Source organism: Acomys minous, assembly GCF_964271855.1.
Source record: "Acomys minous genome assembly, chromosome: 13".
Classification (NCBI taxonomy): Eukaryota; Metazoa; Chordata; class Mammalia; order Rodentia; family Muridae; genus Acomys; species Acomys minous.
In genome coordinates this window covers 30,784,253-30,802,082 of record NC_140495.1, presented here as the reverse complement: position 1 = coordinate 30,802,082, position 17,830 = coordinate 30,784,253, and the positions used below count along the sequence as shown (strand labels likewise).

General features: G+C 37.8%; 1 long non-coding RNA gene and 1 pseudogene across 2 annotated transcripts in view; both read left to right on the top strand.

The window, feature by feature from the left end:
• LOC311580524 overlaps positions 1 to 17,830 on the top strand; it is a 228,725-nt gene that overhangs the window by 84,674 nt on the left and 126,221 nt on the right. The gene's annotated exons all lie outside the window — the stretch shown is intronic.
• LOC311581169 (small ribosomal subunit protein eS27-like) lies at positions 8,437 to 8,646 on the top strand (annotated as a pseudogene). The gene has a single exon. The product of its transcript is annotated as a small ribosomal subunit protein eS27-like (transcript).

Sequence of the window (17,830 nt, the reverse complement as noted above, 5' to 3'; positions counted from 1 at the left end):
TCCTGTTTCTAGCAGCTTCCACGTCTGTGTTTTATCTTGGTTAGCTAGTCATGTTTACTGCTCTGAGAACGTGCCCCTCTCTTCTTCGAGACCTTTCCTCCTGTGTGCGATTACCTCTTGAGGGATTTCACCTGGGAGGAGGATTCCTGTCTTGCTGCCTATAAGAAGGCTCTTTGGAACTTTGGGACAAGAATAATAAGCCACTGCCATGGTTGCTGCTGCTGTGGCTGCTGCTCTCTTAGCACGAAGGACCCGCTGTGTTATAGTGTGTGTGTGCATGAGTTAATCTGCAGTCCTTTGCCCTCGACTCGGTACCGCGGTGGCGCGGGCTAACATTTTTTATTAATTCACTCAATTATAACTATTAAAACATCCACTTCAAATATGACCTCGCCAGCATGTGTCCATGCCAATAAATACAAGTTCTTTTAAGCACGCATGTAATGGTTAGAAATTGGGTTCAAGAAACTTGAGTGTATCTTTTTATAATTTCAAAACTGCTTACTAGAATGTCATAAATTTCAAAAAACCACGTTGTGGTGTAAAGTGTGCCTAGCATGCATGAGTTCTGAGCTGTTCCCTGACCTCTCCCAAGTCCCCAAAAGAATACAAGGAAGAAAGTGAAAGAAAGGAAGGCTGAGTTTGGCCCTCCCTAGCTCCTTCCATCAGGCGAGATAATGGTGACACTCCTGCCTTACAGTTAATATTATGAAAATCATGTGCTGTTAAATAGGTTTAAACTGATAACATTCTCCACCCAAAGTTTAAATGGACAAACAGAAACGTAATGTTTATGACAAGAAAGTAGAAAAGTCTTATTTTTGGGATCATCCTGATGGCCTCATAGATAAATGAGCTTGCCACCAAATCTCACAACCTGGGTACAATTTCAGGAACTCTCAAGGTGGAAGGAGAAAACTGATCCCCAGTGGTCAGCAATCGTGTTTTACACAGTTGCAATCAACAAAGAGTCCTTGTCTCAAGCAAGGAGGAAGGTGAGGACAGATATCTGAAGTTGTCCTCTGACCTCCACTTGTGCACCAGGGCACTCACACACACATACAGACATACATCACACATAGGCACTCACACACACATACAGACGTACATCACACATAGGCACTCACACACATACACAGACATACAGACATACATCACATATAGGCACTCACACACATACACAGACATACATCACACATAGGCACTCACACACATACACAGACATACAGACATACATCACACATAGGCACTCACACACATACACAGACATACTGACATACATCACACATAGGCACTCACACACATACACAGACATACTGACATACATCACACATAGGCACTCACACACATACACAGACATACATCACACATAGGCACTCACACACATACACAGACATACAGACATACATCACACATAGGCACTCTCACACATACACAGACATACTGACATACATCACACATAGGCACTCACACACATACACAGACATACTGACATACATCACACATAGGCACTCACACACATACACAGACATACAGACATACATCACACATAGGCACTCACACACATACACAGACATACATCACACATAGGCACTCACACACATACACAGACATACAGACATACATCACACATAGGCACTCACACACATACACAGACATATATCACACATAGGCACTCACACACATACACACACATACACAGACATACATCACATATAGGCACTCACACACATACACAGACATACATCACATATAGGCACTCACACACATACACAGACATACATCACATATAGGCACATACACACATACAGACATACATCACACATAGGCACTCACACACATACACACACATACAGACATACATCACACATAGGTACTCACACACATACACAGACATACATCACACATAGGCACTCACACACATACACACACATACACAGACATACATCACATATAAGCACTCACACATATACGCAGACATATGTCACACATAGTCAATCATATACATATACAGACGTACATCACATATAGGCACACACACACACACATAGACATATATCCACATAGGTGCACATGTACACGTGCATGCACCCACGCATGCACGCGCGCACAAACACACACACACACACACACACACACACACACACTTATTTCTCATTTAACTGTGTGGGTGTGTGTGTACACACCTTGTGAGAGGGTTTTTCCTTCCACCATGTGGGAAGACCTACTTGAATATATAAGAATTTCTCTTTCTGGAGGGCTGATAATGTAGGTCAGGGGAACAGTGATTACTTAGCCTGTATTAGGATCTGGGGTCAATCCCATCTGCCAAAACAAAACATTAAAAAATGAAATCACCAAACGTTGCGTTTGCCTTATTCTCTTCCCAGAATATAATTAAATCACACATGCTTAGAGAAAAACTGACAGAGGTTATGTATCTTATGAACCAGTTCTTAATGTATCCAAGCAGAGTAGGTAGGAAAATGCAATGGGTGCCGAGCGGAAAGAAAAACAGCTACTGCCAGATGTAGTTCAATAAAATCGCTACTCCGGAGTCCACATGAGGCTCTTCCCTTCTCCAGAACAATCTCCTCCCACTAAGGCACAGTTGACAGCTGGAAGCTCTTTCTCCAGTCCCTACTTGATAATTTGTGCTTAGGTTTGTATGTGGCCCAAATGTGCTTCTAAGCTGCATTCAGTTTTTGGTCCTTAAAACACATTGGTGTGTTCAACAGCTAAATTCTCCAGTGATAAATTACTTAGTATCATTCGTGATTTGTGGTGCTTCCATGGCTACTTAGCATATTCAGAGACGTGCATGATGAAAACGACGTAAGACACTAGATCATGTGTGTAAATCATGTAAGTTTTCTGCATGGCCCATTGAATCAATTGAGCCGTGCTCTCATGGGCTCACAGACCGTGAGGAGGGAAGCTGGGACCCTGCATGGGTCTGTACCAGTACAAAGTCCTCTGCGTATGTGTTATGGCTGTTGGCTTGGTGTTCTTGTGGGACTTCTACCAATTGGAGCGGGTGTATCTCTGACTCTTTTGTTGCTCTTGACACATCTTTTCTCAGATTGGTTGCCTTGTCCAAACTCTGTAAGAGGAATTTCACCTTATTTTATTGTATTTTGTTTTGTTCTGTCTGTCTGTTGTCTCTAGAAGATCTGTTTTTATGTTTTGTTTTGTTTTGTTTTTTTCTGAAGGGAAACCGAGGGGAAGTGGAGAGAGCCAGATGGTGGGGAACTAGTGGAGGAGGGAAGGAAACCATGGTTAGGATTTTAGGAGAGAATGATCTATTTTAAACTAAAACTAAGAAAAAAAAGAAACAATGAAAACAGATTTCTTTTCCCTAAAAACAAAACTCACCACCACCACCAAAAACAACCATGTTAGTTTTCTGTCCAGTCATTAAAAATATCATTTACTTTATTTTATGTGCATTAGTGTCTTGCTTGCATGTATGTTTATGTGAGAATGTTAGATCTCGGAGCTATATACATGTGAGTGCTGAAATTTGAATTCAGGTCTTCTGAAAGTATGGTAAGTGCCCTATCCACTGAGCCATCACTCCAGCCCCTGTTCAATAGATATTAAGAGACATCTCGAAAAGCAAGATTGTTACTGTCACGTGTATTTTCAGATCTATTTACACTTAAAATTTGTATTAAATATGTGGTAAAACAAATCTATTCATTGTCCCGATTAAAATCTTTGCTACAGCATGGAATGTCTTCCACATGTCATGCTTGATATGAAGTTTCAAGAAGCTTGTATGAAAAGTGGCCACACGTCTCGTGTATCCTAGCTCAGGGCAAGGGACAGTTTTATTTCTGGATAGAGAGTTAAGAGAGTGTAAAATATCCTTTCTGTTCTAAGTTTTTATTTATTTTCATAGAGAATTTTTTTGTGGAATAATGTAAGATTGTTGTACAAAAACCCTATACATATTTCAAATATCAAAACCAGGCTCTCCTAGTTTTAAAAAACATTTTATTTTCATTTGGATGAAATCACACACACATAGACACACACACACAGTCACACACACACACACACACACACACACACACACACACACACACACACACACACACACAGAGCACGGGTGCAGACCCTGCAAACCCTGAAAGATAGAGTTGGGTTCCATGAAGTTAAAGTTATAGGCAGTTGTGGACACCCAATATGGGTGCTGGGAACTGAGTTTGGGTCCTCTGGAAGAGTAGTGTGTATTCTTAAGTGCATAACCACCTCCTAGTCCCTTGAAAAGTCTCTTATTTCAATGTTCAGAATTTGGCAGAAGTACAGTTAATTTGCACATCATTTGTTCATTCAGGGAACAGTCTTCAAGAATAGAAGTGGCACTACACTAGAAAATATGACTCCCATTTTCTTGGAACTTGCAGTGTAGCAGAGAAGACAGATACAGAATAGTTAATTACAAGGCAATCAACAACACAAAAAGAAATGTACACAGTGTTATATAAGCATATGTCAAAACCTAATCTACTCTGAAGGTGTTAGAGAAAGACATTTTTAGCTAGGCAGGTGGGGGGAGAGGGGAGCAAATGCGCCTGAGGAATACGTGAGGGGCAAATGACAGCACTTGTCGGTGGGTTCTATGGGCAGAGAAATAAGAATGAGGCAGGAGAGACGCACGGCATCTTGTCTTCCGGCTTGGATAATGTCTGCACTTACAAAATGAGGACTCTAGAAAGGTTGGGAATCAAAGGAGGGAAAGAAGTAATAAGTTGCCTGTGAGACAGTTAAGAGTGATATCAGGTAGGTGGTTTACTGTTTCAGTTTTTAGGTTGCAAGGTGATTTGGATCCAACAGATACGCTGAAGCTTAGTAGTATATAGAATAGACCCCAAACACACGTCAGTCAAGAAGAGGCAGCGTGAGGCAGTGGGAGAGTAACAGAAGGGCAGAATCTGTTTTGCCAAGATGACCTCCTCATATCACCCTGTCCCAAGTGGCCATCCTAAAAACATGTACTTACAAGCCACACGCAGTGGACTCATTAGATTGTTTACATATAGAGGGAAATATGTCATGAATTACACACACACACACACACACACACACACACACACACACACACACACACACACACACACAGAGGGAAGGACACAGGAGGAGTCCTGGAGAGAGAATAAGGGAGGTAGGGGATAATATAAATATAGTACTTGTATGAAGATTTCAAAGTATTTAGTCAATTTAGTTGTTTATTTGTTCATTTTTCATATAGAACTTTGAAGTGTCTGACAGAAAATATACTGACAACATTCTAAGGCTCTTTTGTCCTATCTCTAGCAAAACTGTCCTGACGGGGAAGGTGAAATTAGAGAATTCTCAGGGAAAAAAAAAATCAAAGTTGAGTGAGATCATGACATTGGCCATGCAGGAAAAGTCTCAAAGGAGTTCTTCCGGGTTAAAACAAACACAAATAAAAATCAAAGCATCGTGCAGAAATAAAAACAGTGTGAACAACTAAAAAAAGAAAGGAGGGCACAGAAAAGAATGGGAAAGTTTTCTCAGAACAAAGGAATGTGTAGCTCCAGTGAATATTCAAAAAGATCAAAGAACTAAGGATTGAAAAAAAATAGTTGCTTAATATAGCATACCATTCCACTTTTTCACCATAACAAGGCACTCCAAAACTTAGTGGATATAAAATAATTTGTTACTATTAATTCTGTTTTCAGGATATTTTAAATTTATTTAATGGCTCACTAAGTGGTGCCAAAATATAATCAACTATCTGCACTTCATTGAAAAATTACCTTTATTTCTATTTTGCTACCTATCATGTATGGTTGCTTATAATGCCATACACATTCATATAAAGCTTAAGAGTTCTTACTATTCATCTCGAGGTTTTATTTGAGGAGAGGGAGAACATACAATCAGGAAAGTTTCAGGTTAGGTTAATAAAAATGACACCTTACCGGATCTAGACACATGAGAGGAAGCTCACATTCTTCAATGAAATGTTCAAGAATGGAATTCTCATTAACCTTGGGCAACCTCCAGATGCCCCTTTGATAATGGTGACCACCTTGCGCGACATGTGGTTGGGACCACTGACCCATACGAAACACCGTGTGACTGCACATGTGAAGGCTGAAATCAAAGTTTTCGAACAGTGGGTTGCCCAACTTCAGATGAACCTCTTCAGGCTCAATATTTTTCTTAGCCTTTGTTGAGTAAAGTTCACATCATGTTTTTTTTTTCTTTAGTTACTTATCCAGATGATAGGATCCTGTGGATACTTGCTGAAATAATGTGTCCTGTATTGGCTTTAGTTTTTTAAAGGCATTTGCATTGTCTGTATAACAGAAACCCAAATGCCCTACTGAGAGGTTCTACATCATCTAGTTTTTAAAAGATACATTTATTATGTATTTTTATTTATATTGTGCACCATGCACGTGCCTGGTACCTGTGGATGTCAGAAGGATCATTGGATTACCTGCAGGTACAGATGACTGTGATCCACCATGTGGGTCTTGGGAAGTCAAGTCCAGGCCCTCTCCTTTTAACCACTGAGTCAAGTCTCCAATCTTCTACGCCATTTTGTGGACAATGGTAGTCACTATTAAAATTCCACCAAGATTTTAGCCACAAATTGAAAATTAATGATATTTAATGTTCAGGAGACAGAAAATCAGTAAAAGCCCGGGAATACAATATTTACTTTTATTTTTAGAACGGACTTTTCCCTATGATCCTGTGTCCACGTTCCTCCTGTCTATGTTTCTCAGGAGATGGGCTATTTGATATTTTTATTGAACCCTCATTTCTAGTTTCTAGTTTCTAGCTGCTGGTACAACGATAGGCATACCTTCCCTCTGAATAAATGAATAATAGAGATATGATCTTTCTAGTTGGCAGAGAAATTATAATATACTGCTGAACCTTAAATTTGTGTTCATGTAACTTTGGGAAAGCATGGATATTTCCTTTACTGTTTTTCTTTCCTGGCCTCCCTCTATGAATTTCTAATACCATTGGAAAAAAATTTTTTTTGAGACAGGGTTTCTCTGTGTAGCCTTGGCTGTCCTGGACTCGCTTTGTAGACCAGGCTGGCCTCGAACTCACAGCAATCTGCCTGTCTCTGCCTCTCAAGTGCTGGGATTAAAGGCGTGCGCCACCACGCCTGGCTGAAAAAAAAATTTTTTTTAAGTTTTTTATTTATTTGGGTAGGAGTGTTTTGTAGGTGAGGGTGTCTCTGCCATGGTGCATATGTAGATGTCAGGTAACAAAGCGAAGGATAGTTCTTCTGCTGTATGGGTCCGGTGGAACTGAACTCAGGCCATCCAGGTTGGCAGCAAGCAAGCACCTTTATCCACTGAGCCATCTCAGTGAATGAACTGTTGACAGGACCACAGCTGTGTCTAGGAACCCAGAGGCTCAGACCCACGGAGGAAGGGAAAAGGCTTCTCTCAGGGTGAATCTCAGATGAGAATGAGTCTGGCCCATGTGTAGATGCTGATAGGGTGTGTATAAAATGTCCACCACAGTTTTCTCTTCCAGATATTTACTGCCTGAAGACTGCTCCCCTACAGAGACTGCTCCTATCATAAATAGGAAAACCTGCCTCCTTGATCCATCTGTATAACTTGGGATCCATAAATCTTGCCTCCACACCTATCTGTATGTAATAACTTCATCTCCATGTTCAGCTGCATGCAATAGGCCTGTCCCGCTATCACTTCTATTTCTTTCCTTCCTTACTTCATCTTCTCTTTTCTTTCTTTCCATATATCTTTGTCTTCTTCATTTCCTCTGTAGTCCAATCAGGTCTGTCCCTGGAACTTAGAATGGACGTAGCATTAGATACTATACTTTTAATAAAAATAATTTCAAAATCTGCCACCTTTTTTATTATTGTAGAAAGCATTAGTTAGTGGAGATAATTAAACTCTTTTGACCACATCTTACCAAAATAAAAAGTGCACTGATGGCTTTATTTGGGTGGAACAGAAAGCTCTTTTCTTTCTTGTGGGTATGACTTTTTTTAGAATGGGTAAGGCTTCTTACCTGTTAAAGTCTTTTGAAAAAGCACAAGTGGAAAAGATATCAACCACAATTGTGGAATGGTGTCAGAGATACCCTTAATTGCTTAAAGCAATTTGTTTTCTTTAAAAAAAAAAACCATGGGAAGCTTGGGAGCCTGCAGATCATCACAGATTATACAAGTAGTCCTAAAATCTGTCATGAATTGAGTTAGGACTTCAGGTACCAAGCAGATTTTTGCACAATGTTTTGCTGAGGTTAGAGGGTTAAAAATATTACGTAGAAGGTGACCATTGATGACCTCCCTATGAGAACATACCTCTCCCAAAGCATTTCCTTCATCCCTCTCCAGAAGAGAAGAAGGAACACAAGAAAAAGTGCCTGGTGCAGAGCCCCAATTCCTATTTTATGGATGTGAAGTGCCCAGGTTGCTATAAAATCACCATGGTCTTTAGCCATGCACAAACGATAGTCTTGGCATTGGCTGCTTCACTGTTCTCTGTCAGCCTACAGGAAGAAAAGCAAGGCTGACAGAAGGATGCTCCTTCAGGAGGAAGCAGCACTGAAAGTACCTAATTCAAGACGAGGGGGAAGCCACCCCAATAAACACATTTTGGATATAAAAAAATACTACATAGAAAAGAAAAACATCTGAAATAGGAGAAGTACAATGTGTCTGTGGTGCTGAGGTTACAAAGGCCAGTTATGTTTCTTTTATCTCACAAGCCCTGAGAGTCTTCAGGCATTTCCTTGTATATGTGGTATCTTCTCTTCAGCCCTATCAGTCATGGAAACAACGTAATAAATATCACAGTCTTGTGGAAAAACACAAAGCCTTCTTCATTTTTGAGACATCTGCCTACTTCAATGGACAGTACATTTAAAGCAAGCGAGCAAGCAAGCCAACATATATTTACTATTACTGTGTGTATCACGGTGGGGGAAAGGAAGCATGTGCATGCTTTCGTGCATGTGTGGACGCTGAAGGGGAATTTTTCTGATAAGCACTTTTACCCACCAAACGGTATGGCTGGTACCCAGTGAAAATTTATCACATATTCTTATGCTAACTTGAAGATATTTCCTGAAGTCCTTCAAAATCTAAATTGTATTCAGTTTATCATCTATCTGTCTGTCTATCTAAATATCTATCACCTATCTATGATCTATCTATCAATCTACCTATTTGTCATCTATCTATCATCTATCTATGAAATAATATGTATATTTATTGAAAGTCTTAGTTTTACTTTTCTACTTTATTTGAAAGTAGGAGCTTTGAAGATAGGAACTGAGTGTCAAAGACTCTGCAAAGTAACTACTCAGTACATCAAGGATGATGCCAATCTGTTAAATAATTCTCCTTTTCATTGTCAGACAACAAAAATCTAACAAGCCAAATAGCCAGACAGAAAGATGAAAATTTATTTAAAGCAGCGCTAGTCCCGTCCAAGTCTTCACTAAACAAAACAAAATTAAACAAAAACACAAAGAAGCAAAAGCAATAATTTACTTACCATATTAGACAAAGACAAAAACAGCTAGACTATGTGTGAAGGCTTAAAGAAAATAGGCAATATTTTAAGAATACCTGTACAAGATTCTTCTGGTCTTCACTTCCTGCTAATACAAGCTTTGCTTTTTTGATTTAAAGAGAAAGGATTTTTAAAGGAATTTAAAATATTTAACACAGTCCAGGTATCATATACGTACTGAACTCTAAGACTTGATGAAATTTATGCTCAGAATGCTTTCTTATATAACCTAGAATCACATGGTTGATGCGGAAATGCCCACAGTGGGTTTGGCCTACCCACATCAATCATTAATCAGCAAAATGCCTCACAGATGCCTATAGGCCAATCTGACTGAGGCAATTCTTCAATTGAGGGTCCCTTATCCCAGGTGACTTTGTTTTGTGTCAAGATGACAAAAGGTACCCAAAACATCTGAAGGTATTTTTCTTCACATTCTCAACAGAATAAGAGAAGGCACAGGACAGCTTTAAGGAAATTTACCTGAATTCAGTGTGTCTGTTCTATTTGTAGCTTTTGCTCTTTTAACAACATAACTGTACCGCAAAAAAGGCAACTTCATGTGGTAAAGGCAGGGACATAGCTGTGACCATGGCTCGTGTGAATCTTCCTAAGTACATTCACAATGCTGTAGCAAAATGTTTTCCATAAAGCTTTCTACAAACAGAATTAAAATGTGGGACTGCAGCATATGGCCATGTAAATTGTAAATGCAATCTACATGCTTTCAACAATGCCAGTGTGATGAGCTAATGAAAATACAAATTAGGAAAGGTACACTATTAAACTGGCTACCTCAGAAGAGCCGGACGGCCCCGAGGGTCCAGAGCCATTCTCTGAATGTCAAAAGGGGAAATGCAATCAGGCTGTAATTACAGCTGGCAATACCTAAATTCCTATAGGCTGTAGACTTCATGTAGTTTACATCCCATAAGACTCACATGTATGGTTAAGAGTTTTATGAATCATTTAATTTGGGGAAAAGGAAGAAGATAAATTATAATGGCCAATTATTGATATTTCACTGTTGGAATTAGGTGGAATTAGATGCATTTTCGTAAGTCTTTAAGGAGTTGGTAGCTCATGGGAGCTGCATGTTGAGAGTGACCACAGTGAATCACTGTTAGTCCAATGTGCAAACTTGAAGCCAGCCTGACTCCAAAGCTAGTTATTTTCCACACAGGAGTTTCCTATGTATATTCCTTTTTACAATTTTTACCAAACTTTTTTTTTTTTACCATAACTATTATGGTATGCTTGCCACTGTTCTCCCTAAGCAATGGACACTATAATTCCCAAAAGAGTTAGATATATTTATTTCTTTTCTGAACAGTTTATTGTTATTATTATTTGTGTATGTGTGTAAGGGCCCACATGCCATCGTCTGCCTGTGGAGTTCAGAGTATAACTCTGTGGAGTTGGTTCTCTCTTTCCACATTTTCTGTGGGTTGTGGGGATCAAATTTTAGTTTCCAGGCTTGCCCAGCAAGGACCTTTACTCCATGAGGCATTTTGCAGACCCAGGACCTTGATTTTAAAGAAGAATTTAATAGTGAGTTTTGTTAAGAGGCTTTCTTGCTCTAAAACTAAAATAAATTTAAAATTAGGAGACAGCTTATAATAAATGACACATTACCCTTTCAGAATAATACTTTGTAGACATGTATTAGTTTGTTAGCTCTTTGGTGTGTGTGTGTGTGTGTGTGTGTGTGTGTGTGTGTGTGTGTGTGTGTGTGTGTGTGTATGGTGTGTATGTCTATTTCTGAGTGCGTTTAATTACAATTCTCAATGACTACTTCACACTTAAGATACATAGTAAAAATGAAAATCCTTTACTTAAAATGTCCATTTTGTTTTTTCTTCCTGCCTTAATAAATTGCCTTGGCAGTATATGAAACAATAGAAATTTCTTCTCCTACACTCTGAAGTCAAAGTTAGCCAAGCTGGTGAGTTAGGCTGAGCTCCTTCCACAGGCTCCAAGGCACAATCCTGACAGTTGTCTTTAAGGAGCACCATGTTCTGCCTTTTCTTCTCTGTGTCTCTCCTTTGTGTTTTGTTTATTGGATTGCTTAAAATGTTTAAGACATATATGCATATCACATGGTGATATCAGGTTGAAATCTTTGATTTTTTTTTCCCAAGGAAGTTCACATTTATACATTCTGTAGGTAAGACACGAGATAGCTATCTGTTGGGGTTACAACACAGAAGGTTATGACACTACTTCATTAGGAGAGTTGATTTACCTATGATTTAATATTAATTATGGTTTGATACACAGAACTTATTTATTAGATTACATAATAGTTATGGTTACACTATAAATAGTTTGCCAAAATTGAACATAATCTTCACTGACATCTACTTCAAGGCTAACAGGCAAATGAGTTGTGAATCTGGATTTCTAGTGTTTTCAGATGTTGTGTTATTTTAACTGGTCAGAATTATGAATGATTTAGAAAAGTATTAATCTTTATTTTGGCATCTGATTTTTATATATGAAAACATTTGTAGCATATTATAGACTATCAAATGCCATCCAATGGGATGGTGGTCTGGCATTGGAAAATGGTCCTAACATTAAGAATATTAGAATAGGGTTTTATTTGGCCAAAAAGAATGTAAAGAATATCAGTTGTGCATGGTTTTTCTGTTCTGTCACTTTCTGATAGCACAGAGATCTAAGAGATTAGGCAGCGTGTGGTCCCGTGACTGAGCTGTGTGGTGTGTCACCTGTGTACCACTCCAGTCACTCTGAGGTGAGGCGCTCAGGACATCATCTCTCATACAAGCTGCAGTTACCCAGGATTCTCAATAACTTTGTTGTCCTATGATGATTTATTGTGATTCTTTTTTTTTTTTTGCATAATTTTGAAAGAACACATATTTGGATGCACCCAATGATCTCACTACTTTTTACATTTGAACCATTCTAATTTATAGCAGCTGTGTGTAACAGAGCGATGGACATGTTTTTGTGTATGTTTTTTTTTCTCTTCTAACTTAAAATGCAGGCATGATAGATTGTAAAAAGAGAGTTTCTGATCAAAGTGCATGAACGTATTTCTTTCTTGCTGTGTGATGCCAAAAGCATTGAAGCATTTTCATCTCCGTAAAGAGTGTCAGAATGCACTCACGGTTTTCTGAGTGAATATGAGTAAATAACACGAGAAAATAACATTTTCTGAGTATATAATATTTCTGAGACAAAACTGTGTTTCTGGTGCTCACTTATTCAACCACTCGATATCATTTATTATATAAAAAATCATAATTTGTCATCTAGTCTTATATTGTAGACACTTGTGTTGATCTGGGTTAGTAGTGTAAAAATGTGTACCTTTGAACACCTGTGGGTAATTTCTCTAACATAGCAGCACAGAGATTCTCTATTAATACGCTCTTCATCAATTTTCTTAGATTTTAGTAAACTGTGCTTCTGTCGCATGTTAGGTAGGCTTTGACATATGAATGCATCTTTTGTCACCCTTTGTCTTACCTACTGGTCTATTTATTTTGTTCTATATGAATCCCAACATTACTTTGCTTTATTATTATAACTCTATAAAATTTTTAATAAGTGCTTGAGAAATTCTTCACTCTTTGCTTTGCTTCAAGGTCACCTTGAAGTGGAGTGAGTACATCACGCTTATTGTATAAAATACTCAAGAAACTAATAAAATAGGATATTAAAGTTAATATTTAAGTAAAGTCAAAATATGCGAAGAAGGTAAAATTATACAAGTAAATATCACATACATATGTTATAACTACCCATTTATTTAAAATAAATACCTATTTTATTGAAAATAATTTTTGATTGGTAATAACATTTGTCTCTATATTTTCTTGAGGCTATCAATGATCACAATACACTATACACAATTAGAGGAAGATGTTTTTCCTTACTTTTCATCAGGTTTCTACTGCTCATTTTTACAATTTGAACAAATATATATATATTTTAAAGATTTATTTATTATTATGTATACAGTGCTCTGCTTGTATGTACTCCTGTAAGTCAGAAGAGGGCACCATATCACATTACAGATGGTTATGAGCCACCATGTGGTTGCTGGAAATTGAACTCAGGACCTTTGGAAGAGCAGGAGGCGCTCTTAACCACTGAGCCATCTCTCCAGCCCCTGAACAAATATTTTTATAAACAGTAAGAAAAATTGGGGACTGTAGAGATGTCTCACTAGTGAGGAGCCCTGAGGTGGGAGTGATAGTGGGAGATCTTACTCTTCAGAAGACCTGGGTTCGATTCCTAAAATGCACATGGCAGCTTGCAAACATCTGTAACCTTCATTCGATGGTATCTGATGCTCTTTTGGCCTCTGTAGCACCAGGCACACATGTGGTACAAACATACAGGGAAACAAAGCACCCATACACATAAAGTAATATAAAATAACTTAAAATGTTATATACAGCTATTAAATTTCTGTCTTATGTTTTATATATGTATGTATTTTACATATTTTAAACAAACTGCTCAATATGTGACTTTCCCCCTAGTAACTAGAAATAATTTAATAAAAATGTTTCAATAATTACATATTTACAACTATTCTTCTGAAATTTAAAAGATGATAATATAATTACATAATTCCTCCCCATTTTATATGCAAATTATTGGCTTTGGACACAGGCTAAGAATATGCCCTTTGATATTGCCATGATTACTTATGTAATGTATGTATTTGTGACGATGAATTTTGTTTATTTGTTTTGGTTTGTTTTGGTTTCTTGAGACAATTTCTTTGTGTAGCCTTGGCTGTCTTGAACTCATTTTGTAGACCAGACTGGCCATGAACTCACAAGAGGTCTGCCTATCTTTGCCTCCCTGAGTGCAGGAACTACAGGCATGTGCCACCGTGCCTAGCTTCCACGCATAATTTTTTAAAGTTCCAGAAAACTGAAGTTCCAAAAAACGTATTTCCTCTTAAAAATTTTATGCCATTACTAACTTCTTTCTTTATTGTCAAAATATCTTAGTGGTGATTTAAGAACCATGAAACCAAGTTAACTCTCTGTACCCATAAGCAGAGCAAATCTCTTTATTTACTTGTATTTTAATTCTGGTATTGTATTATGATTCTTTCATGAAAGTTCAATTTTGTTAGGTCAATTTATTTTGGTATCTTAAAGCTTTGATTCCTATTATGAATAATATATTTTACCATGTAATTGTAAGGAGTTTTTATTTTATCATTAGTATGATGTGTGTATAACTATACTGAGGATAAGCATGATTATGCCTGGACATACGTGTGGAGGCCACAGGGCAATCTTAGGCATGGATCCTCTCTTTCCATTGTGTGTAAATCCCAGCCGCAGTGTTCTTGGCAGCCTCTCTACAGAGATCTTCCCTGGATGACTCAGTTCCTTCACAGGCTTTATCTCATGTAGGGCAAGAACAAACTGCATGCTATTATTACTGTCTTCAGTAATGAGGCCTTTAGTGCACCATCTTAGTGGAAATCCTCCCAATCCTGGCCCTAGGTTTCTCTAACACTTCTCCACTGACATGATAAGCTCCTCTTCCCTCTGTCTTAGTTTACTCAAAAGCCATAGAGTTATTGAGCCCCTACAGAAGGATGGTAGCAAACTTTTTCCCTTTTTAAATGAAGTATTGTTGAGTACGGTATATCCTCGAATATAGATACAGAGGTAAATAAACTGGAGCACCTTGTGTTTACTTCTTTAGATGTCCTATTTAGGGAAGAAAGAGTATTCTACCTGGAACATTGACACGGCTAGTTGTCAATGAGCATCTGTGATTTTGGTTCTTGAGATCCAAATTACTTTGTAATTTGTCCATAGTCAAATGGTATAGAAAGCAACAATGTAAACCATAGATGAGCACACACCTCGATGTTCATAATGATGGTTTGGAGTACTCGTACTAGATCCCAAGTAAGACATCACTTCATCTAATATAGCAGCCGCAGTGACAGCATCAGCATCAACGCCAATAGTTTCTTACTAGTAGGATTATATACTTTGGATTTTTTCATGCATTTCTATATAGTAAGTATAACATATACTATTAGAGAATATACTCATTAAAAAAGAAATATAAAAAGAAACAACCAGGTTCAAGAACATTGGAATAAAGGCTGTTTGGAGCCTACTGAGACATCTCTGGGTATATAACTATCGATATTGTCAGTAATCTGCATAATATTTGAGTCTTGAATTTTATACTCCTCCAGAATGAAGTGAACATGTATTAGAGTAACATACATACATGCATATAAACATGAAGCCGCTGAATCATAATTAAAGAAATCTTTAGTTTGTATAAATTGCCTAGTTTATCAAGTGTTGGTGTTCTCTCTCTCTCTCTCTCTCTCTCTCTCTCTCTCTCTCTCTCTCTCTCTCTCTCTCTCTCTCTCTGTACCTGTGTGGGTGTAAAATTTGTAAAGCTAAAAGGAACACTTTGAATTCTAGGGATGTTTCTACAACCTTAGTTTTGTTCCTATTTGGAACTTTAGTATGTATTACTTGACATTTTTTTCTTTTAGTGTTTTAGATTCACTCTCAATATGCTGCCTGGCTGCTCTTATGCTTACAGATTTGCAAGATGTTACAATCACCAGTGCAAATATTATAAAGCATAATAGTTTGTTTTACATAATTATGTGATAAAAATTTCAAGGCAGATGCTTTAAAAAAATCACAAAACATCAACCCTCAGGAATCATCCTGTGCTGTGAGCTAATATGGTCTTTACATTCCTGGGCTACATGACTTATTTTGCATCTTTCTGAGAGAGAAGGAAAATATCCTCTGTATCTCAGGATAGAATAAACATTCATTTGATGTGTTTTAGTTCTTCCCCTCTCTCTTTCTGACCATAAATTCTTAAAGATGTTTTTGATGCTTCTTTCACGTAGGCTCTAAAAGCAGGAGATCTCAATGTTATAATCTGATGCTTAGTTAATGTAATCTCTTAAGATAATGAATATTCATGATTTAGCAGCCATTATTGGCTTGAAATAGCATCATTAAAAAATATCTGTCCTTGGAGCTGATGAGATGGTTCAGTGGTTAAGAGTACTTTCTGTTACAAGGTGTAGTGATGCACATTTCTAACCCCAGAACTCAGGAGGCAGAGGCAGATGGATCCCTATGAGTTCAAGGCCAGCCTGGTCTACAACACGAGTCCAGGATAGCCAGGAATAAAACAAAAACTCTGTCTTGAAAACCCATTAAATAAATAAGTAAATAAATACTTCCTGCTCTTGCAGGAGACCCAAGTTCAGTGCCCAACTCAAATCTTTTTAAAAAATGAAGAATGTTGGGCTGGAGAGATGGCTCAGAGGTTAAGAGCACTGTCTGGTCTTCCATAGATCCTGAGTTCAATTCCCAGCAACCGCATGGTGGCTCACAAACCATCTATAATGAGATCTGGTGCCCTCTTCTGGCCTGCAGGCACACATATGGGCAGAATACTATTTAAATAATAAATAAATCTTAAAAAAAATGAAGAATGTAACCCTTAAATATTTTATCCTTAACACCATCTATCTAAACTGAGAAATGAAGTGGAAAAAGTAGTTTTAGGAATTAGGTTTTGACATTTCACCTAAATCTCAGAGCTCTGGTTTGACTGACTGTTCCTGAGGTTAGAACTATATCATAACCACTTTAGTCCTTGAAGGAATCTTTGGCTAACAGAAAGACCTGCAGGAGGGACACTCTTTTGCCTGGCATCTTCTCTCATGAAGTATAGAATTCAAATTCCTTGCATAACGTTGTTACTTCCCTTCTCTGTCCTGACTGCTTTGCAGATACTTGATGCTCTTTGTGTTCTTGTGGATGGGGTCTTTCTACAATCTTTGCAAGAGCTGTTCTTTTTGTTTGGAATTCTCTTCACAAAGGTATAGCCTAGCTATTACCTTCTGGAGATGGTTTTCCCAAAAATTTACTCACCCAGCTTTCCTATAATTCTATCAGCATTTTTTAACTGTGCTTTTCATTGCTTTTATTATTATCTTACTTTAACATTTCTTTCTCTCCCTGTACAATATATATTCCATTAAAGCAGAATTCATGCACATCTAATTTCTTATAATGCACTGGTTTACAATTAGTATTTGTGGAATGAATGACTGTCACTAGTAAAAGCAATGATTTCAGTCTTCAATAACAATAAACTTGAAAAAAAGTAAATAGTAACCCAAGGAAATGAAAAAAAAAACTGAGAAAACTTAAAAGGTTATCTTAACATACAATTTATATCATAAATAGACCATC